We start from the raw sequence: 24,808 nt of genomic DNA on the forward strand, positions 1-24,808 counted from the left end.
TCCTCTCCTCGCTTAACTCTGCATCTGCATAAAAGTCAACCCAGTCTCACCACCAGCTACAGCACGGAATAATAGAAAACCTACGTAACTGGCCACGAGAAATGTTTCTTGCGACGAGAACGAGTTATATAGATAGCTCCATTAGAGATACGTACATAGATCTCCGTTTCACAAAAAAAATAATAATAACAGAGGCAACTTTGGTAAGTTAGTTGTTACAATTCAACTCTGGATACTTGTATAATAACGCCGGTTAGTTGGGTTCTCTCTTCTTTCATCGCCGACCAATAAACAACCGGATTAAAAATCCTTAATAATGCATATGCACAAAACACCCGAATCTGTTCGAAATCCTATTCTCATTTATGTACGTGCACTACTTCCGGTACGCAGACAAAGGATGGTACGACAACTATGCAGAAACTGACTTGTGTGTGTACATTGACATTATATTTGACAGAGCATTAAAGCATGTACATATTTTTACTTTCAGATGTTTGTGTTAACGATGAATTGTTTTCGGTTTTAAGTAATGAAGGGTCGTGGTATTTCATTGCATATTTTCGCTGGCATTCAATTTGTCACATAAAACAATTGAGTTTTATCTTCTGACTGGTCCCAATATTGAGGGTGCAGACAAACGTAGAATCTTGTGGGGAACGGGAGAAAAGCAATTCTTGGCTCAATCGAGTAGATCGGATCGAGCGAAGGGGAAACCAAATATGTCGCACTCAAAATATTAGGTACAAGTTGCGTGGAATAGCCTGACTTGGCATAACAAGACATTTTCCAAACACCCATCGTTACTGCCAACTTTATTATAACTACTGCTTCACATATCGAAGATAACAAACATAGTAAATAAATTTCAACGACTAAATCTTGTCAACTTTTATTCCACATTCTGACAGTTTTGGGGGAAAACGAGTTTGGGAAAACTGCAGTAAGAAGAGGAGTGAAAATTAGGCACGATCTACATATTTCTCTGTGCACATATTTAGTGCATGGCCAATATCCACTGAAACAATTTGAAGTCCTAGTATCATGAAGGATGCACATTATTGAATACCACAGGAAATTATTTTCCATGTGCATATTTTCTAAACAAGATGCAACATATTGTTCAAAATATGGGGATTAAATAAACTTTGGATTTGAAGGAACCTGTAAATCCACACAACTCGTAAATATTTCTCAAGTAACTTGACTGTTTTTCATCCTTGTTTTTGTTTTGCATATCTGGAGTTTGAAAATTCATCACACAGTGTTAACAAGACTTCTTAACAACCGCTGGAAATTCGCCAAATCATTGAATTTCATTACAGAAAATTTAATATAATGTGCTGTGATCCAATCTAAGATCCAGTTTGTATCTTAACTAACTCAAGTCTGCATATATATGTAACCTCCACGTACATGTGCGCAAATATGTACTTTGTTGATTTACTACTTGGCGGATTTCGGTTGGATTAATGACCCACACCACCAATATTGCTTTTTGGATTGTTTGTAGTTAAATTTGAGTTTGGCATGTTGCGTTATTTTTATCAAGTTTCGTGGCTTGTTTGGAAATCAAAACGAGTTCTCAGTCTTTCAGGTTATTCAATAATCCAACAACTTACCAGTCTTTGCAGTCCTACGTAATTCAAACATTCTTTAATTGTCTTTATTGTCTCCTTGTTTTACTTAATGGGTCTCAGAATTAGCTAGTTGTGCACATCTGCGACAAGGATCAGGGGTTTGTGGCAAGAATTGAAATAGTTGGTTGACAAAGCCCAGAAATGAACTCGTGAGTTTTATTGCAGCGCATATACTTATTAGCCATGAGTAGTCAGAGTACAAACCACTTTCAAATCAGTGATTTTGGACATTAAAGAGAATTCTACTCACCTGAAACTGCCAACTAACATTAAATCGCTATCCAATTACAATTACAAGTAGAAAAATCATAATATTTACCAAATAATGGCATTACAACGAGGATTTTATGTAACTTTGTGTCGTGTCATTACGGGTACAAGGTTTCATGATGCACTGTTACTTTACCACTGCTGATTTCATGGTCGGACCAGCATAGCAGCAGGTTTCTGAAAATCAAATACAGATGAACATTACCACCGCCCACCACCCACCATTACGCGATGGAATTCTCTCAGACACTTGAAGAGGATAAGTGAAGACAAATAACTACTGGCAGTGGGAATTACGTTAAGAAATCAGCAACTGGGTAGGAATAAGCAGCATATTAAGTCATAAATAAATATGATAGAATCTCTCTTTCTCTCTCATTTCTCTCTCGTATGGCTGAATTGCAGACGTGAGCATTTTAAGTGTATTCTTTGCACTACAATTGTAATGCCGCCTTGAGCGCACCAGTCTTGGCCGAGCATACAAACGGCTTACTTAGTCGTTTGCAATATTCTCGGACTTTCTTGGGCATTGGAACTTAAGCACCAAACCGTGACTTGCTCCGCTAGAATTACCATACACCAATTATTTCACCTTACCCTTCGAATAATAGCTTGTATTTATGATCTCGCTGCTATAAATTAATTGCTCGATAACTAATAATCCAACCTTGTAAATATAAATGCAAATCGGGACTGACTTTCCCTTGAATTATCATAACGTTGAGAAGAAGCCAATAGTGTAGTTAAAGTCAACTCGATCGTAACGGGCCAATAAAACGGATAGTAATAGGAACGAATGGCACGTAATAAGGGAGCCTCGCAACCAAAGGGCTTGGTTCGAGGTGGATAAGATCTGAAAGCCAGTTCAAAACCCACTTGACTCAAAATCAACATGAACATCTCAATCCGCAATGAATGGGAACAAGCTTCGTCGCTCGCTGGCATTATCAATCTTGTATGACAGACATACTCGGAATGAACATAAATTGGTTTTGTTTTGTTTCACTGAAATGCCATCAGATTCGTGATAATGACAACTTATATACTTGAAAGTTAAATCGGACAACTTCCATATCACATTACTTGGTCACGGGTATTTCTTCTCAGGCGATAAGCATGCACCGTAGACAGGCATAGGGGAAAAATTTAACAATTATAAAATGACAAATATATGTATCAGATGGCATCTTGAAGCCCCATACCACAAAAATTAATCAAGATGTGAATTTAACTTGATTTTCATAACCAGATTTAAATGTAAGGGGAGAAGTAGAAAAAGAATCGAAAAGCGTAGGCCAATACTGACTTTGTAACTGAATAAGTTATACAATTGTATGGAACAATTACCTGAAAATGTGTAATTATCCAAAAATTATTTGTGGATAATCGACTGTGATTAGGTTGGTTAAATCGGATACTTATTAAAACTGTTATTGGTGTACAGTTTATCGTTCCTCCCACTTTATTTATCTTATGTAAAATACATACATACTTGATAAATAGTTTTCACATGTATTCCGGTGAAAAAACTGTCAATCAGCCTGATATGTCGTTCGATAATCTCGACAATTTAGTGAAAAATGGAGTTAGTTCAGATACGATTGACAGGTTGAGACTACGCCTGACCTCATTGAGAAGACTGTTGATCTAAAATTTAGAATAATAATGTAACATTTGCAGTGCCTACAAATCGTATGAAATAATAATTGTAATTTGAGGCACATTCGCATCATCTTCATCCAAAATAAAATATGTACCAAGGGGCGAGCTGCACAAAGAAGTGAACTTATTGAACGGAGCAGTTCAGACAATCGGGTTTATATTTGTCGTTCCACGGTCCTTAGTAAGTGCAGAGGAGGCCTCGTAAATTTGTAGTATGTAAACATAAATATATTAAGAAGTACAACATAACTCTGTATAAAAGTAAAGACGTTGCTTCATGTAATTGGGCATAAATCTTGGAAGCCAAGACCGTAAAAATCGCATAAACGGTGACCCTTCTTTTCTCCCTTTAAAGTCAGCACAAGTTTGAAACGCTTGACTCCATTTTGGAAGAGCAGTAGAGTTCAAAACCTCTGCTGGTTGGATGGGCCATGAAACAACTTAATTTGCCTTGGTTTTAGCCATTAAAATGAAATGGGTAAATATTTTTAGCATAAATGAATGCATTGGCTTTACTGGAGTTTTACGATACATAATTTATAGATATAAAGTTGGCCATGTCCGTGATGCATTTAAACATGTGAGAATCTCTAACAACTCGGCATTTTTCATTATCAGTTTCAGTTATGTGAGGGGAAAAGAGGGGAAATATATACGTATGCATGTACGTGAGAAGTGAGAAATATGCATCATAATTATTCTCATATCCACAACACGTAGAAAGTCGCCAAATAACTGAACCCATTAGATTCTAGATGCTGTCAATACTGGTTTATGACCAATTTGGTTGAATGGGTGGACAATAGTTTATGTGTGCAATCCCTCCAAATGAGGATTCATGTCAAAAGACGCACACATATCGTATCGGTAATTTGATATCTTATTCACCTAGAAGCACCTCCTCAATTGCATGAAAAATCCATAAAAACAAAGCAGTCGCGGCTGGACTTGAATTTATACCTGCACACCTAATTCGCCAGCGGCCAATATCTCATTTTAAATTCATTTATTAACACGCGAAATTTACACAGTTTGTAACTTCTCAGAGGCTTAAATTCTTGGTTTCAAATCTCAACTGATACTGATCAAACTTGTTCGTTAACACTTTGGACGCGTAATCAATACTAATCTGTGCATTTACCACTGTTTAATAACCACCGTCTAAAAGTCGTAATTACCCTTTCACAAATCCCCGCTACGATTTTCACTGCACAAAATTCTAAGATTTTTTATGGAAAAATTAAAGAAAATTACTCATAAACGATTGCCTCCCCCGTGCTCACACAATCACATAGATTGGCGAAGTAATTATAACTTACATTGGTGACAATAAAATTTTAAATATATCGACTGACCCCGCAATCCATCATCAGTATGATCATCATATCAAGTCTAAAGGCCAAAATTCATCATACGTATGTAGTTACAAATATGTTAACAAAGAACAAATCTGGTATGATCTAGTATGTAATTTATCGGAGAGAATTTTATTATTATCGAATCCACATATCAAATATGCATTGGGGGCATGTCTTAATGCGGCCTAAGACCAACAGGATTATCTGCATCTAAACAAAATCCTAAAGTCAGCTAAAATTTGTGGTACTCGCCAAGTTAGCTAACGCGCTAGTGCTATTTGTTCTACTTCACTCCCAATAAAGGTATAAGAAGATTGTGTGGAAGAACTACATATGGATAGGAGGAGAATCTGCTGCGATACTCGTGCATGCAGTATTGGTAGTGTGTCGAAAAAGTGTTTTAGGCAAATCTTAAAACGAGATCTGCAAAACCAGTCAAAAAGAAAAGTGTGCAAATGCGATGGGTTCTTTATGGAGCCATCATTAATCCCAGCTTAATGATCGTTTATCCATGAACGACTTCCTAGCAGCCATCATTAGTCCAATTTTCAGAACATTTAATGGACAAATACACCAGGTTAATGATGACTTTCGAGCTATTTTTTTGCAGAACCTAATGTGCTATGTACTTACATAAATAAGTATATACCGTGATGATGAGTATTGGGGTTTGAACATTGTTTAATTTGCTAAAGATAATTTTTAGGGATGTAAAGAAGTTTGGCAATATGTATGACATCATCAGAATATTCAACAAAGTAATTTACAGGCAGGCCAGTCACTTTCCCAACCGGATTATCTTTAGACAAACCGTACATATATAAATTTCAAAAAGGTTAATTAAGTAGTAACAAAGTCATCATGGAAAGTTCCCAGCCTTGTATTTGCTATCTGTCCTGTGTTCTCATCTAGTTAACTTTCTACTAACTTGACACCGTCATCGTTATAATCTGTTTTACATATTGTCATCACTAACCAAGACTTGTGTACTCAGGGTTGCAAAAAACATTGTTATACAATGTTGGAAAAGTACAAATGATGCCTTTACGATCATCCAACCATGAAATGAAATGATCGTACTTGCGCATGAAGACTTTGGTGACTTCACTTTAGAAATTGTTTTAATGGTCATTGACGTACATTTATTATTGAAACTAATTTTTGGGAGAATCTGATACGTGACGCCGGAGAAATGAGAACTGATATGACTTCTCGTAATCAAACTGCTTTTCTCCACCGAAATACTGATGGAAATTATACAAAGAGACGCCGATGGAGGCAAACAATGGGTAAATTTATGTGTAGGATTGATAAACAAGTTGTGTGGCAGGAACAGCAGGATCTTTTCTCTAGACTTGCCACATGTTGTCTTCAGGTAAATCGCAGGATGCAATGCAATACCCCCGTCGGTCAGCTACATAGTTCTGTATAAACTCACCTCATCCACTCTAATAAAGCGTTAGTGTTAAGTCGCTGACTGAGTCCCTGTGGCTCTCAATGCAAGTTGCCCCGTAGAAGAGACAAAGAGGAAAGCTGAGCAACCACTGCATGCATGAATTTTCTGCATGAGTCTCACTTCGCCTGCACGTGACTTTCACGTACGTACACTTGCCATCAAACTCAAATTAAATGTTTTAATATATAAACACAGTGTGCAAGTATTACTTGCACACTCAATTTAAAATTGAGTGTGCTCACATCACTCATCAATAGTGGTTATCATGATAAGTGATCTTGATAAACACTATTAATTAATTATTTTAGTTTGAGACACTCCACCTGCAACGACTGGAATATCAATTCGAATGTATTTTTGACGCTAAATCCAACGCCGTTAATGGTTTTGACCTCCGAGGCCCGTGTGACCTTCCCGTGACCGTGGGGGGTAAATATGGCTTATTCGTGATGTCGCATATCAATTCGAATGTATTTTTGACGCTAAATCCAACGCCGTTAATGGTTTTGACCTCCGAGGCCCGTGTGACCTTCCCGTGACCGTGGGGGGTAAATATGGCTTATTCGTGATGTCGCATATCAATTCGAATGTATTTTTGACGCTGAATCCGAATCCGTCAATAGCTTGGCGTTAATTGTAGAAGTTAATGGGGTTTATGGAACTTAACGGGAGCGTGAAGCGTGGGAATTTAAATAGTTAGCTATGCAGTTACTCCCACGCGACGGGAATTTAAGTAATTAGCTATTCAACTACTCCCACAGGGGGAAATCAAATTGTACTGTGACCAGATTAATTAAAATGCAGCATGACTTGGGCAAACCCTCACTCTGATATATGCATGTGGTATGACAAAGTCTCCAGTGGAAATTATTTAAAGTATAGTATGACGAATTTTTCGCTTTGGGCACACCCCCCACTGGAACCCTAGAACCCGGCCTTGGCCGGGCTATACGCTAGTCCATAATAAACTCATGTGTGGTGCTCCTATCTCCAAATGCTACATTTGTATTCATGAAACAAAATCATCAAGAAATTCACAGTCTTTCAACTCATCTATGAATCCTCACATTATGGAAATAATTGATTCTTAGTATCAGTAGATTGAAAACTAAAATAAATTAAGAACCACAATAAAATTCAGAGTTTAAAAGTTTTGAATTTGTTTTAGTTGTAGGATTTATAAAAAAATTACCGTATCAAGTTTTAAATGCACTTGACTTGAATGAAACTAAATTGGTGTCGCAAATCTGTGAAGATTGCTTCCTGTGGCATACGTAGTGGAGCAGTTTTAATCCTCATTATCCAAGAATTCTAATAACGCGAAGGAGTTGGCTCCTTCAAATTTACTTAAACTCCATGAATAACCCACCATGACTGCTGCTTTTGATTACATTCATGTTTTCCAATTCAAAAATCAGAATGCCACAAAACTTCACACTGAGTTATAAATTAGACCAAAGGCACTGTTTGGCAGCAACTTCCATCAAATGAGATTTACCAAGGGAAGCTCCGAACTTCCAGCTACTAATCTCACTCGTGGATTGTTTCATAACAGCGTAAATATTCCTTTGTGTACAGACAAACCACTCGAGAGCAGCATCACCTCCTCACCAACTGCGACTTGCGAGCCTCAATTGTTGTAAATATACTCCAATTTGTTTCGGTAAGGTTCCATCAACTTGAGTAAAATTAGAGTACTCACAGCACGATAAAAAATTTAAAAATCATGCTCATACACACATGCTCACATTTTCTAATGGTCAACATTACTCTGAAAGAAGAAATTCGATTTTCGAGATATTAAAGATTTGTGCCTTTATTTTTATGCTTCCTCAAAACCACGTCACTCACTGAAAGTATAACAAATGATTTTAAATTACTTATCAAGTGGTTTCTCAAGGAATTAAATCAGTACAACATACAGTAAGCAAAATTCTGGACATGACACGTATTTTCAAAGACGTAAGAAAATCACTATAGGGAAATCGTGGTAAAGTACAGCGTTGGTTGTACATTTGTACGTGTGTATGTACTCAAAAAAGAGTAATTATTCCCTGTAATCAGCATAAGGTTTACTTATTTAGGACGTCGTTGAATGTCTTTGTGCTTACGAACAAATACACATTGAAGATTAGAAGGGAGTCAATTAAAGACTTAGTAATTATTTTCCGTATCTGAAAAAGGTGTTACCCTATAAAGTCACTCTGCTGTAACAACAATGCTAAAAACCCATTAAGAAATAAAAATTTGGGTTATTATTTCTACCAATAGTACATTTCCCAAGTCAAATCCAGCCCATTTCAATCTCTCGGGTCATTTTACAATTCAGACCAACTCTTTCCCAAAAACATGCCCACACGAAAAGGAAATTTTTGGGAGAAACAAACGAGGAGCAGCGTAGACACTAGACAGATAGTCGTAAACTCGGAAACTGCAATAAGTGCATCGTAAAAAGTTTAAAAGAAAACATTTCAGCAACCGAAGCCCGGAGGAGCAATTCAAATTTTCCAATGAATTCAAGCAAAGTCTTGTCGTTTGCTCATTTCCGACAGTTGGAAATTTTTACGATGTAGATATGCAGGCATTTATACCTTTCCGCTGACGAAAAGCCACTAATTACCGACAAATAAAATGAAACGAGAGTTGTACATTTATGTAAAAGCACAACAGGTAAGTTTCATAAACCGGCTATGCGTTATGAAAATGAAAATACACAAACATTTTAATTGCGATTTATTACACATAAACTTTGCTCGGTTGCTAATAAGGTAGCTACCCCCGGGAACAAACTTTCAATTAGATATGCAGTCAAACTCTCCTCCGCTCTCCAATATTTGAATTTAATCGTACCTCTCTGGCCATCAATTTGTTATCGCTGCCTCCTTAACAAAACCAACTCCTCAACGCAAACACTTTTGTAAACACGTCCTAAAGTTTGCATACGTAGACTGGCGCATATTACGGATGAGATTCGTATGCACTGCATCTCACTCCCTCTTGGATGGCCGAATATGGGAACTGATACAAATATCTCATACAATATGCAGCAGCACATACGTAGATCCGATCGGATGTGAGACTGGAAGACGGCCGAACAGCCCAAGGCCCTTGACGACAATAATAATAATGCAGTCACGGTCCCCTGCCTAAGTTATTGTAGTCCTCTACTCTGCATCAATTACCCCAATTCATACCACTCGGAGAATGGGGTTGGCTTATATAATTATTAAACGGCAGATATCATCTCTCATAATAACTGTGGATCGGACACATTTCTGGCTACGCTGTCTGAAAGACATGCACACAATAATACGTACGAAAGAGTCGGAACATCATCTCCCTCCTCATCTCTCTCTCTCTCTCAGAACTCTGGCGCCGCTTGCATCTTCCACTGCTCCAGAATTCACTCTCTCAAACATCTACGACTCCTCTTCCATTTCACACACGTACCAAATATCCAGCAGCGACGACGAGGTTGTTGGTTGGTAGCCTTGTAGCTGGAATATTATGATACTGCAGCAATGCCGAGCAAGCGGTACCCTTCACTCACCATTTCAATTGTGTGTGTGATAGTGTGATGTGAAAGAAAGCCAAGCTTTATCGTCGTCTGGCGAACATAAAATTCATGCACTAAGAAAGTAAAGTCCTCTTTTAACACAAATTTATAGCTCAAGTCTGTACTAACCATGCAATCGGTAAAATTTTAAATGTTTCGAATGAGTCAAGAGACGAATAGTATTGCATGCGACTACAAAATTTATGATACTCTTGGAGAGTAATTTGTAAACATGAAAGGGACGAGATTTTGACATTGCACACAATGAAATGTAAAAGAGACATACCAATCAATAAGTTTTGCTCAGTCTCGACTCAAAGGAACTGGCGACGGTCCGATGGATAGTGGTAGAATTATTAAATATTCTTATATCTTAGGAAAAATCAGACTAAATATGTAAGTAGTAAGTCTAGGCCCTTGAATTTCAATGATGTTCACACAGTTAGCTGTCATATCGAAGCCCTCCAAAGGTCTTAACCCTAACAAACTTGTTTAACAACGATTGATTGATTTATTCCACCAAACGACTTTCACTTATTGTGCACTGTTAGTTTGCCACTTTCTCTTTGATATTTCGTCCGCTTAATAGAATATTAATCAAGATAACGGACAATTTGTAGTGGCGAGCAACAAATCAACAATTCATTAACTCTCTGAGAATCGTAGGTGTCTAAGAATTCATTTAGCAACAGAACCACTTAACTTCACTTTTTTGTCTTTACCAACGATCACAGGAATTTGTGGAAAGTATATTCGACAAGAAAATAGTGAGGTGTATAAAAAAATATCCTGTTGTGCGAACAGAAATGCGAACCAAGCCCGATGAATCTCCCAAACAACACTGGAAAGCAGGGGAAAACCGCTGTAAAAAGTTTAAAGATTGTGAGGCAGCTGTTACTATTCCAGCAGGGAAAGAGAGAGAGAAGCCAGAGAAGACCGGGATGTGGTGGAGAAAGCTTTCTCTGTTTTTACTTTAGCACTGGGCACAAAAATTTTGAGACACTTGTCCACCACAAAAAACAGTTGTATAGTCAGCTGACCTTCATTCCCAGATGGCAGAACCGACTTTCACCCGAATCCTGCGCCACCCGACTCAGCCGGAGAAGGAGCATTTCACTGGAGAAAGGCAGGGAGAGAAAGAGGAGAGCAGCGAGCCGTGGGTGCTGAAAGTGGTTGATGGGGAGGAAATGATTGAATGTGTAGCAACGTTCGAAATTGTATTTGCTTTTTCACATAACAAATCTAAATCAAACTTTCATCCATTCCACCAAATGCAGAGGAGACGAAATGCTATGGTCCTGATAAGTACTTACATGTATGCGCATATAAGTGCATATACATAAATATAATCATGCTGAGACGACCCACGAGTGCAATTATTATATCTTTCATATTCACACTCCCGGATCAACTTTTTGGAGGACGCGAGTGTTGATGGAGAGCGAGAAGTTGTTTTCATTCCATCATCCACGGTGTATTTTCTGCATTGTTTGCTTTTTTCTTCTATTTTTATAGCATAGCTACACTTTATCTATACGATATTCTAAGTTAGCGGAAGCGGTCGGTTGAACGTGCTAAAAAACTACGGCCTTAATATCAAATATGTAGGGCTTTTGATAATCATATTTCATGTGAGATCATCTAATCAACGGATGAGAAAATGGAGGCCTGAATCGGAAACACAAGAATTACAAGATGTAACGATACATTAGGTTGTGAGAATGTCAGCGATATTGTTTTCCAGTATTTTTTAGTTGGGAGATTGCAGAAAAAAATCACTGAGACGGAGAAACATAAACCAATGAAATATTATTCTAAACCGGGTTTTGAGTGAGCATGGGCACTACTTTCTTAACTAACAGAGCGGAGGAAAAGCCGAGAGGGTAAAACTCTTGTCTTGCCAATTCTTTGCGGGTTCTGACTGATTTATACGCAGCATGGAGTTTATGCCCTACGGTTAGCTGCGTTTTAATAGCTCGCAGTTGACTTTTTTGTACCCCAACACTTCCAACATTTAACATTTTATCGCTCCACGCAAAGAAATTCAAGGAGCGGTTTCACTTTTTGCTTTATTTGAATAATGTTTAGACATTAATTCGTATCACAGGTGCACATGAGATAATTAAGATCAAATAAAATAGTCATCAGTCCCTTTATCCTTGCAAACCCCGCGATCAGCCATGCAAATTATTACATTTTCTCTAGAAAGATGAGAACTCCATAATATTCAGCGGATTGAAAGTAACTCAACTATATTATACGACATTACAAATGTTAGCATTAAGTGTTTAGAATCAAGTATGTCAAAATGTCATCGCATTATTCATTGGCATTAAACCAGATATAAATAAATATTCAAAAATATTCAAAAATATTTATGTAGGTTCCAGACTTGTTGTCTAATTTTCCGACTTGGTTGATTAGGATCTCACCATAACGTAACATCAATTTAACGTTAATGTGCAGTCCCACACTCCTCCGTACAGAATGTGGAGTAAATTGGAAATGGAGCCAAGATGAGCCAAGAATCCTCCCAGTCTGGATGCTCAGGAGCCGTCGAAAGTATGCAAAAGTAATAAAACTCTTTCTCTAAATGTTATTGGGCTGTTGATACTTTTATACAATGTGTTGTAATGTGTATTCGTGTAGGTATGCTCTATGGGATGCCACCACAACAAACAACACAGTCCAATTTCATCTCAACTTACATAATCATCCTTAATCCTCCACGGTTCTTGGAAGATAAGTATTCAGTTGTTTTGATTTTTTAAATTTGCGCATAACACTTACTCATGCTTGGTTGAGGAAAAGTTGTTAATTTGATCGTATCTCAGAATAAACTGCATGTGCAACTCCGTACTTGTAAATGCAGTAAAATAGAATTTTGTTTAAACATGGATAAGAAGACGAGCGTTAAATCATGACACAATGGAAAACTCGAAGCAATTTCACACGGCTCCATCTACGCTACCAATGACTCAACTGTCCGTCGGATTCTACGCTATGAAATCATGTTTCGCTTGGTAGGATTATGTACTTTGGGTAAAAAATTAATACATTTTCAATTATACACTTAAGTTGAAATAAAGTTTATATGAAAATTAATTAAGATGGCTGCTCTCTTTATACATATGTGCATTCAGTGCTACAAAGTCGGGAGGGAAAGAAAGTCAACAAATTGTAGACTATGCAGTATGAAAGGATGTAACTGAAAGGGGCGAAGCGGAAAAAATCAGTGTACATTCTCGTCAGTCAATTTTATCACTAATCTCCAAGAGTATTTTGTGTGCTCATTTGATAATTATTTATTTAGCATAAGAAATATTTCACCAATATTACGAGTAACATAAATTTACTCGAATTAATAAGGAATATTTGCACCTAATAAATTAGTGGGTGTATTTGGTCGGATATAAAAATTCTACTACACACTTAATAGTAATTCTGTAGTAAAGTAGAAAACTAATAAATGGTGTGTAACATGTATCGGATCGTTATGAATGACAATGGGACAAATGACCACCAAATTGCATGGACACCCAATCGCGTTCCTCCCAAGTGTAGTGAAACAAGACTAAAATCATCTCTATTAACATCTCACCTACATTTGTCTTCAGTGCTCGTACAAGTCCGCAAACTCGATTTGCAAAGTAATTTGCCAACATTTTTTGCCTAATTTATAATGTAATGGTCCTTGCGTCTTGAAGTTTTATCATGATTCCGGACCACTCATCTCATTCAATTTTATTATGAGAAAAAATTAACAATCAATCATTCACTCACACTACGCCATGCCACCACCATTTGGCTCACATCAAGAACAACCATCTTCTCCTCTTGTACGACTACACATTGTGTTTCAAGGCACGTGAAGGATTTTATTTTATCAATCTTTTCCTGATCCTGGTCACCTACTACTTACTCACCTACCTGTCTGCTCGCAAACCAACTTTTTTGCCATCGAAATATTACAAACGAGAATAATTACCTACGTTTCGTACTCATATTACGCCATTATTATGCTTAGAGTGAAGATACCGCAGAGGCTGGTGCATTTGTAACATTGAGATTATTTTAAAATCACTTTAATATTTTTTTCCCCATGCGGAATTGCCGTTGTGTTTGGTATTCTATCCGTATCACAAACTCATTATATCATGATGTACACATACATATGTACATATGTACAGACAATGATTTCATGCTTGTACACACAGGCGCACATAATGATCACCAGCAAGACTGCATTTGGAAGGAGACCTGTCAAAATATGAAATGAGGAGATAGACACGGTCAAGGTGAGGTGAAAAATTTTGCAACTTTATTACAAATGACGTTGGAGCGGTTATGATAATAATGTAATATTTGTTTACTGTCTGAGTACTAGCTCTCAAGTGATGTATATGCAGCACGCCTTAGAACTTACCGACTTCATGACCACCTTATCCAATATAAGTACGTACGTTATTGAGTGGCACAAATCATTTTCACATTATTAAATCCAGACCATAACCTTGAAAACTAATTGTTTCGTTTATTCGCAAAACCGTAGATTAAAATGCAAAGCAGGTATAATGCTAATTATTACATATTTTCATGTGCACTTATACATGATTAATGCACTGAACTACTTAGTTGTAGCATAATTTATAGTAATAATATTGCAATTAAAAAGACAATTCCATCAACCATTAATCGTATATATTTCCAATCTAAGTTGGTCATTTATCTACTTAGTAATAAATTGTACATAAAAATCGTGATATTTTTTGCACATCAAAAAAGCTAGAAAGATCTTGCGTTTAAAAATCAAATTTTTCGGAGTTCAGAGTGGCAGACAAATTAAGGTGGACTCACAAGTGGTAAATGCCGTGTGAGAAGTCTACTGTAACCCAAGTTGGCACCTGACTTTCATACATAATTAGAATTTCAGACCTGATTAAACGTCCGAACAAAGTACCGCAAATTAATGAGCACTGCATTCAGTTTGGTAAGACTGTTCATCAAATTTTATGCAACTTACTTGGTCACCTTTAAAACTTTATTTCTAAAGATTTAGCTGAATCTTTTGTTTGTCAAGTTATATTGTTGCGTACAGGACATGCTACATGCGAGAAAGTAACACAAGTCGCGACTCATTACCCAAAACGAGTTAAGATTTACAAACGAATAATTTCTTGCACACACAGCGCCTCCGAATGTTTATCAAACTCAAACAAGTAATAAGCATAAGTATTTAAGTAAGTCTATCAAAATGCTCCGTCCTCCTGAAGCTTACAAATGTACATATTCGTCTTCCTCTGTATATTTTACATACATCCCTCGATTCCAAATATGCTGGGAAGGACTCGGGATGCTGAACCAATGTAGCCGTGTAAAGCAGCCGACAGTGTTAAATGTCTAACCTCCTTGGTTTTATAGAACTCCACGGAGGTTTCTGGTTTTGTTCCACAATAATTATGATTATTACAATGTAAGTGAACACATTAGATTACACTCTCGTCCTAACTACACACAGAGACCATCAGACTACTTTGCTTACTGCTACTTTCTTGATGCACATTTCATTTACAATGAATGACAGCTAGAGTACATTAATGTTAATAATTTATTATGTTTTTTTTTTCTCGGTTCCTTCACTAGTTGGTTGGTTGGTTTTGGTTTGGTTTGGTCAGTCAGACATGCTTTTCTCTCTTTATATTATTATCTATAAGATGAAACTTTTATGGTAAATGCACTGCTGAGCAAATGTGGAATTAAAGCACCAGAAAGAAGGGGTACTCTTGAACGAAAAATGTTGCTGTTGGTGTTTAATAACGTCGTCTAGCATAATGTGGAACAAAGTCAGTCGTTGAAGAAGCATGACCTCCTCCGTCTTCTCCTTTCTCAGCTCATTTTCTCCGACAACTATCCATCACAGGCCGCGCACTCAATTACGCCATGTGTATGGAAACTATTACATAAGTCCACCTATTTAGGCACCACACATGCACAAATAAATAGCAACGTCTTGTGTATTCCAAATATACCACAAGCATATCGCTCGAATAGATAAACTTTTTTTTACTACGTTTCATTAATTTCGGTAATAATATTGACAATTAAGTAAAATCTTAAAAAGGATCGAAACAACATTATTTTTACTAAATAAACTTTTGATGTTTCTGTGAATCAATCAGTGATACGGAACAGGATGAAAAAATCGTGAGAATGTGGCTCGAATATGACTTTAAAATATCAAGGCAATGCGAACGGGCCTTCACCATCACAATACAATAAGTCTTCCAAATTCACTACACTCAATTACATTGAAAAAATGAATTGCAATTAATATTGCAAATAAATCAAAATACTTTTATATATTTATATAAATATATCTAAACAAATTATTTCGTCCAGGTCCACTGCCTGGCTGGCTGAGTCGGTAGCGTAAGGTGGACCTTGTGAATTCCTTTAGCATCATCTTCTGACTCAAGACCCATGACCTTTAACTTATCATAATTAAATTCGCATTTAACTTTAGAGAACAATAAAAATTCTCACGTTTCAACATCAATATAATTGGCTTCATAATTTTTGCGCATCACGCATACGTCTAATTGATTTATTACTGTTCGAGCATTTTTCATCCATTGTTATGACTCGACGGGCAATTAAACCATCCCAATGTTGAAACTCAACCACTCAACTTCAATACCTTCAGTCCTATGCCTATAGCGTCAAAAATTGTTGGCATGCCGTTTATCAGATTTGTACAAGTTCTTTAAATAATATTCAGATTGCTAGTAAATACGTGTAGCATGTGGTAATATTAAACCATCTCAGATTCCATAATACTATATCATTACGGTCACTTATTAAGGGAAGAAGATGTATAAAATAAATTGAATCGTCTCATGTGCATAATTTTGTTCTGAAATCTACAGACCGGAATAAAATAAATGATTCAATTAACATTTTCTACTTCATCCTAGTGATTGATAACCAGCTTATTTATTTAGCTACATATGTAAAGAGGTGACAATTGGAGAATGAATTTAGCTCACTTTGGTGGATCATTTATTACAAGTTGCTCACACACTGTGAAAAATGTGACATTGTTACGATTTATATGGGGAAACGGAGATCAAGTAGAAGATCATTAGAGGCATTAACATGGGGCCGAACTGTCAACTAACTGGAGCCAGAAAGCAGGGAAAGAAAACCGAGTTTTGGCTCATTCCATCCCGTTCACAAGGATTTCTAGGAGTTCAACTCTCCCGATGATGGTTTATTTTCCGCTGAGATCATTAATTTTTTGTCCAACGCAAAGTGATTAATTTTGCACGCATATTTGCCTTTCATGTTCTGCATGAGAAACACTTAAGGCTTTTCACAATTTGCGAATTGAGAAGTTATTCAACCTGGTAAACCAAGAAAGTGAGCTAATGCGATATGAGCTGAAAAGATGGCTTATTGCTGGGTCGAATATTTGAAGGGGCTGACGAATAATGAATTGTGGACCTCGAGAGGCATGCATGCATACGTGCATGCATATTACAGCGTGGGAACCCATGTACTTTTGTGTGTAGTCGACAAGAGAGTTGAAGGGAGAAAGAGAGAGAGAGGTAAAAAACGGGAGAGAAATCTGGGAAATTAGTAGCGAGAGACAAGACGAAGAAAGGGGATGTTTGGGAGAAAGTTGGTTGCCCGGTATGTGGGGTGGACGGATGGATGGATGGTGAGAGGAGGGCAGTGGTGGACGGGCAGAGATGTTTCATTGCAACTGACGAAGATAGATGGATAGATTCTGAGGACTCCGCCTAATCTTTGCTCTTTCTCATCTCAACTCTGGCCCAACAGTCTCGGATTGACTTTACTCCTCTTCCTCCTCTGGACGACGACAAGGGCCACGAAGAATGATAGTCCGGCAAACCTTCATCTTATTCACTTTTCACTTGTCCTTTCACCAGCCAACTGACTACCACCAGAAGAAGCACCAGAACCACCACATCATCAGCAGTCCACACTACTCCCACACAGACCTTCTCATCTTCCTCCTCCTCGACTGCCTCCCGTACTTACAACCAAACACCAGCATCACATCATTTCAAGCAGAATTGCATGTCTATCTTCACCACCAACAACGATGTCGTCGTTCTGGAGGTGCAAGTGTCAGCATCGAGGATGATGATGATTCCGCACGAAAAGATAACCTTGTTTCTGATGAGATGGTGATGATCGCAAAATTCATAAGACGTAAGTATGTGGATCAATCAAATCTCAGAAGAAGAAGAGCATGCCCCCTCTATTTTTTGCTCCATTTTGCCATAATCATCTCCCATTTTAAATTAAATTCAAAAGCTAGAAAAAGTAAGCGTTCCGGAAATGTACTCATCTACATTGACTCGTTTTATAAGCTTATCTGCAATAACTTCACCTACTTTTGTGCACGTGGTTGAGCTGAGACAGCCTTTTTCTCTGACTTTTGAACGTCTCATTTTCTTCACAATTTGGTATTCAACTTGTGTGGAATAATGCACACACAATGGGGTTTGCCCCTCGTGGTATAAGTTCACCCCATGTTTGCCAATGCACGTACGTAAGTACATGTACATACACCGAGCGAGATACCCAAAGACACGGGCTGTTGGAGAAGGAAGAAGTTGTCAACTGAATAGATGGTAAAATTGGACAAGTGCCAATTCTGGCTGCAATAATGCCGTCTTCTCAAATGGGATAGAAATCGCAGAGCAGCGGTGGTCCTTGCATAAATGTTGCTGTTCACTTACTACATACGTACGTTCAGAACATTCATGGACCGAGAAGAGCCAGTCGTTTTCCACAGCTACCAATAAAGCATGCAGTAGAATCAGGAGTGAATTAATTGAGAATAAGCCAATATTCTCTTGGATTGACTCACGACAGTCTGTCAATCCAATCTCGAGTGTGGGATGTAGCACTTTTGATTGATTAACTTCAAACCTCTCGAACACACAGTAAATGGAGCACGCTCTAATAGGATGCAATAAAATATATAAAAATAGAAATTCTCAAAAAGCTCGAAATTTGAGGAGATTTGCCCCAAACCATTTTGTTTTTAAAGAAGCAAAATTAATATATTTTGAAATAGGTGGAAGAACACAAGGAGGGGAAAATCATCAGAGATTTAATGACAACATGGCATGTCAAAACGACATCATGGTTTGAGTCTCACGAGGGTTCTCAAGGCTAGAAAACGAATTGCGGTGCAGTGTTTGCCTGATTCTATCAGATTCATTAATAATAATACTTACTTCACATCGAGCATATATCTCATGTTAAGCTAATAATGGATTTTGAGTTGTTTAAAACAAAGGTTGTACATATGTGCATACAATGCAATTATAGATAAGTATGTGCAAATACATATGTATTTCCCAGATCAATATATATTGAAATTATGTAACAAAAATTACATTTATTTATAAATAATAAATTTTGCCCTAGTTTTCCAACTGCGGTGATGATGAGCAAATAAAAAATACACTAAATTGCACTTCCTAATCCCATAAGTGTTTTACCAAATCCGGACAAACTGTCCAATTCAATGCACTCCCTTCCTGACGATTGCTTGGCTCATGTAGCTAATTTTTTTACGACCATCCATCCAAGTGGGTAGTTTTTACTAGTTCCGTCTCAAAACAAATATCTCGCACAAAGGCTATGGCCAACCCAACCCAACCAAGTGTAAGGAAGAAACACGATGAAAGAATCGAATAAATAAAATAAAAAACCGGAATAAGATGCACCATCACTATCCAAAAACCTCCAGTACAGCGTGCTTGGCAGAGCCCGAGCCAGAATTTAATCACACATATGGTACATACTCCAGAATCTCAACATCGTGGTTGCCCTTCGTTTAGACCTTTCCATGAAAAAAAATTTGCATTGCAATTTGCAAATACAGTGTCATACTTTCTGGGAACCAATAGTTTGCATCATAGATAATTTTACCTAAATAATTTATACGTGTAAGTGTCACCTCCTAGAACAGTCTCAAGCAATCCAAGCTTTAAAAAAGTCGAAACTTGATTTAAGGTTCTCATTGGTAAATTTCTGGAAATTTACTATAGGAGAAAGTTGAAGAGAGTTATTGTGCCGACGGACAGACAGCCAGACCGACACGTCTGTTGTATAAGCCCTAGTTCGAGATAAAAACCGAGAAACCCAAGGAATCTCATGCACCCCTGATCCAATTCACTGTCAACACAATGAATGCAATGCGATGAAACAAATGCAACAAAGCAAATAATTTCTTCTTCGCATTCTGAAAGATTGAGTGTCTCCTTAGCTAATCCACATGGACAGGAACTGCAATGATTTCTTCTACACCACTAAACACGCTTGTCGTCGTCTGTGCATCCTGTCATATGTACATGCACACACATGCCAAGTGAATATAATATTATTATTATTATGCCCCCACCACTTTGCTTCTTCGATCTTTCCATTTTTCTATTTTTTCCCCATGAAGTGCAACTGTCTTGCAATGTGGGGCATTGTGAGGCAGTTCGCGCTATATGAGAAACATATAGTATGTTGTTCCTAATTCTTATGGAGAATGTCGGGCGCTCGTATGGCGAAACGTTTTGACCTACAGGTTTCAACTAAGCGGCGTTGGATACATCTCACCGAGCTTTAAAATGACATTTCTCAGAATTACAGTATCTCGAACCATACCAAAGATATCAACGTTAATACGTTTTTTCGCGCCAAAAATCTTAAAAGCTACCCCAAATGGGTTGGGTGCATGATAGAGACATACATGCAATTACAAATATGTCCAGAAGTACTTCAGCTACAACGTTAGTTTGAAACTTTTTTTTGATTAAGGCTTCAGTTTGGAGCAAAGTTCGAATTTGTGTGATTTTTCGTGATTAAAAGTGTCAATTTGTTCGCGGACCTACAGCCAAAGCGTTACGTTTTAGAGACTTGGACCTTAAGAAAATTATGTAGGAGAGGGTCCAACTTATGACCCTCAGAGGACATACTTTTTTGAATTCGGTCATGGTTTCTGAGTTATGGCGCGATTTTTTAAACGGTTTGAAATTTTAATTTTTCATAAGGTTACGTGTACTACCTTAGATGGTATAATCTAATATGGATAGGATCATGAGTGTTGTGCAAAAATTTATGCTTCACAATTTTATATGTGAGATATACATGAATTCTGGACCATTTCTAAACCATGAAAGTCAAAAGTGAACATGACCATTATATGTACTATATTAATAAAGACATACATACATACATACATATGTACTATATTAATTGTATTTCCTTTATCTTTACTTCTAAGTTACTTTATACTAATTGATTATATATTATGTGGTGTTAGGGATTTATACTTTTCTTATATTTTTAACTGTAAATAAAGCCAAGTCTCACGGTACCCACTGGCGCGCGAAATTCAGTCCGCCCAGTCTACGAGTTGAATTTCACATGTGATTACAAATTTATACGGAAATAAAATCCGAGCTTAACATATCTGAATCGTGTGAAAAATGCCGAAAAAACTACAAAAGCGCAGAAAGGTTGATAAAAATATATATGTTAAAAAGTTACATCGTACTGGTGAAATTTGGAACAGTCAACCTAACGACGTTGACAATAATAATCCGATCGCCGGATCTAACAATAATTACAACCGTAATGAAAAACCCACAACCATTTCCGGCGACGACATAAACCGTCATCAGTGTTCAGAAGAATCGTCTCAACAAAAGTTATTCAATATAAACATTAATCAAGCGGCTGACTGGAGGTGCCGAATTTGTGACCGTATTTGGTACAGAAAGGGGATTAGGTAAGTTATTAGTAAAAACTCAGTAATTGATCAAAAATTTACTTTCACATCACACGAGAATGGAGCTGATTAATTAATTACGTTAATTATGCAGATCTCTCACCGTGACCCAGGAAATTTACGACCTCCTCGACGGCGTCCCCAACAAGTACATCCCCACGGTGAAGGCCAATCTCCTCCCCGCCGTTCTCGAAGTAATCACCTGTTGCCACCGATGTCATGAAAGTTTGAGTAAGCGAAAGGTACCTGCGGTAGCTCTTCTCAATAACATGTTCGTTCCAGCTTCGCCGGAAGTCATCCGCAAGTTATCTGAGGTCGAGACCAGAGCAGTGAGTCGGGCCAAGGCGTTTTTAAAGATATTCAAATTGAGTCGTGGTCGTGGGCAAGCTGCGCTACGAGGGCAAGTCATCCACTTCGCTCAAAGTGTGGAGGAGGTCCAAGAGCAGCTGCGACTTGGGCCGAATAACAATTACGGGACTGTTGTCGTGACCGAATCCGTGGAGAACTTTCCTCACTCGTCGGTCTACCAGTTACGCCCACAAGGTGAGTCAACAATATAAATATTTCTGACACAATTTGAGCAGACAAATTTGATACGATTTCTAATTTTAATAACAAATCCGTTTCAGAATTGCGAGAGGCGCTGCAGTGGCTGCTCATAAATAATCCAGGTTACTCGAACGTCACCCTGGACCAGTTTCACGTGGACGGTATCCGGATCCAGGACATCGTGATTCGAGAGGAAGCGGATGTCATTCCAAGTCCTGAGGAAATCACTCGACGACGAGGGCACCGTATCCAGAACACGTACTCCGTCGTTCCAGGAAAGCCGTGGATGTCAACGTTGGAGATGAGTTTTTGCCAGAGCGCTCCGATTTTTGGGGACGCAGCAGGGAACCAGTGCACAGCAATTTGTGCCGTTGCCGCCGCATACGCCGCAGTCAAGCCGCCCAATGACTGGCTTATTCAGGATGGGGACAGGATTCTGACGGAGGGCGACTTCTACAATAATCAATGTCGGAACCGTCTGGCAGGTATCATCGTCAACGTATTTCATTATAATGGAATAAATAAATAAATTTCTTTATTTTGCAGACGCGTACGCGTCACGAGTTATCGCCGACGGACAACAACGCCCAGACGTCTCAAATCATCTCGCCGTGGACGAAGTTCTCGGAGATGTCACCAACTGCTACGGGAAAACTGTCAGAATCGGATTTATTCGCGGGGGGGCCGTAATTTATGGGGCGTTTGACAAATTTAGGCAGGAGGCCACGTCCATTACAAGCAATTCTATATCTGGTGCTGTTTCTGAATTCCTTGGTGGACCATCAAATTATGGACTCCTGACGGCAGGCAAGTTTAAATTAGTTAACAAATTAATATTAAAAGTTGTTAAATTCTAAAAATTCTAAATTGTTGAAGGTGGATACACAATGGCACTCATCCGGACGGAGGAATACATTTTCTACTTCGACAGCCATGCCAGGACCAAGCAAGGTCAAATATCCACCGCTGCTAGACAGAAGGCTGTGGTTCTCAAACTTGATCGAACACACCCGGCCAGCGTCAACCATATCGGTTCGATCGTCAACAAAAATTGTGTGGGTGGGCCAAACTCTGCCGTCGTTACTATTACACCACTCGACGTCACAATTCTTGACGAGCATCAGGTCATCTCAACGCCACCCCCGCCCCCACCTGAACAGCCGCAGAATATTGAGAGACCACCGGAAGCCGCCGCGTTTGGGGAGGAGGCCTTGGAAGATTGTCTCATTCATCCTGTGGACTTCATCGAGCCTCGGTTGGAGTCATTCGCACTTCATCGAACTGCTGCCCCTCCGATTCGAGTCCACGATGAGAATCATTTGGAAGAAAAATGCTTCGTTCAGTGCTTCCCTCATGGGCAATTTGGATTTGATGAAGAACGTGACGATCGTCTTCATTTAACTGCTCATGGATACTTCCAGACCCGAGTGATGTCGGCCGATGCCAGATTTCACAGTAACGAGTACCTCTTCTATGCCCTCTCAAGGTCTGAGGAGTCCATCATCAGGTCGAAGATCAATGTCTGGGGCAATATGAGGTATCAGGATGAACAAAACGATAACGCCCCAGCTGCCGAAAATTTGCATCTTTACATGAGTGCAATAAGGGGATCAAAATCGTATTGGAAGAAGTATACCGGAGATATTATGGCCATGATAACACGACTTGGTCCCCCCACATTCTTTCTCACGGTCTCCTATGACGACATGGGTTCAACGGACGTCCTCAATGCTATGTGGAAGGCGTCACATGCGGCAGACGACCCTCCTCCGGAGAAGATACAAGATCTTCCTTTCGAGATTCGTCGTGACCTACTAAATTTCAATCCTGTTGCTGCCGCTCGTCACTTTAACCTACGAACTCAGGAATTAATCAAATTAATTACTACCGACACCACAATTTTTGGAGGACCCGTTGCAGATTACACATTCCGTGTGGAATTTCAGGATCGTGGCAGTCCACATCTTCACTCACTGATATGGGTGGAGGGTGCCCCTGGTTTTTCCACTCCAGAAGGAATCGCCTTCATTGACCGAAATGTATCATGCGGGCTGCAGCGCTCTGGTATGGAGGACATAGTTCGTCGTTACCAATCTCACAGGGACACACCGACATGCTTCAAAAAGAGTGCATCGTGTAGATTTGGATTTCCCCGTCCACTCGCAGCAGAGACCACGCTGGTTTCAGAAGATGCATGCAAAGGTCGCGGGGCCGTCATTCATCGTGACAAAGGGGAGGAGCGAATTAACAACTACCACCCTGTTCTTCTCAAGCTCCTTCGCTGTAACATGGACATCCAACCAGTCATTGGGGTTGCGGCGGTGGCATTTTATATCGCAAAATACATCGGCAAGAATGAGCCTGAGACGCTTAGGAATGACATTCGGCACACATTACAAACTCTTCGAGACAGTCGGCAACCAGTCCGCGTTCAAATGGAGAAGGTACTTAGTAACTAGTATGAAAAATTGATAAAAATAATGAAACTGA

The 24,808-nt window shown here is 38.6% G+C and overlaps 1 protein-coding gene and 1 long non-coding RNA gene across 3 annotated transcripts in view; one reads left to right on the forward strand and one right to left on the reverse strand.

Annotated features, from left to right (window-relative positions):
• The window catches only part of LOC110846382 (zinc finger protein rotund), a 90,078-nt gene that overhangs the window by 52,867 nt on the left and 12,403 nt on the right, over nt 1-24,808 (reverse strand). The gene's annotated exons all lie outside the window — the stretch shown is intronic.
• Nucleotides 15,413-16,286, forward strand: LOC118435154. Its single transcript, XR_004834539.1, has 2 exons — nt 15,413-16,027; nt 16,122-16,286. It is a non-coding gene; the product is annotated as an uncharacterized LOC118435154 (long non-coding RNA).

This window comes from Folsomia candida, unplaced genomic scaffold, assembly GCF_002217175.1.
Source record: "Folsomia candida strain VU population unplaced genomic scaffold, ASM221717v1 Fcan01_Sc003, whole genome shotgun sequence".
NCBI lineage: Eukaryota > Metazoa > Arthropoda > Collembola > Entomobryomorpha > Isotomidae > Folsomia > Folsomia candida.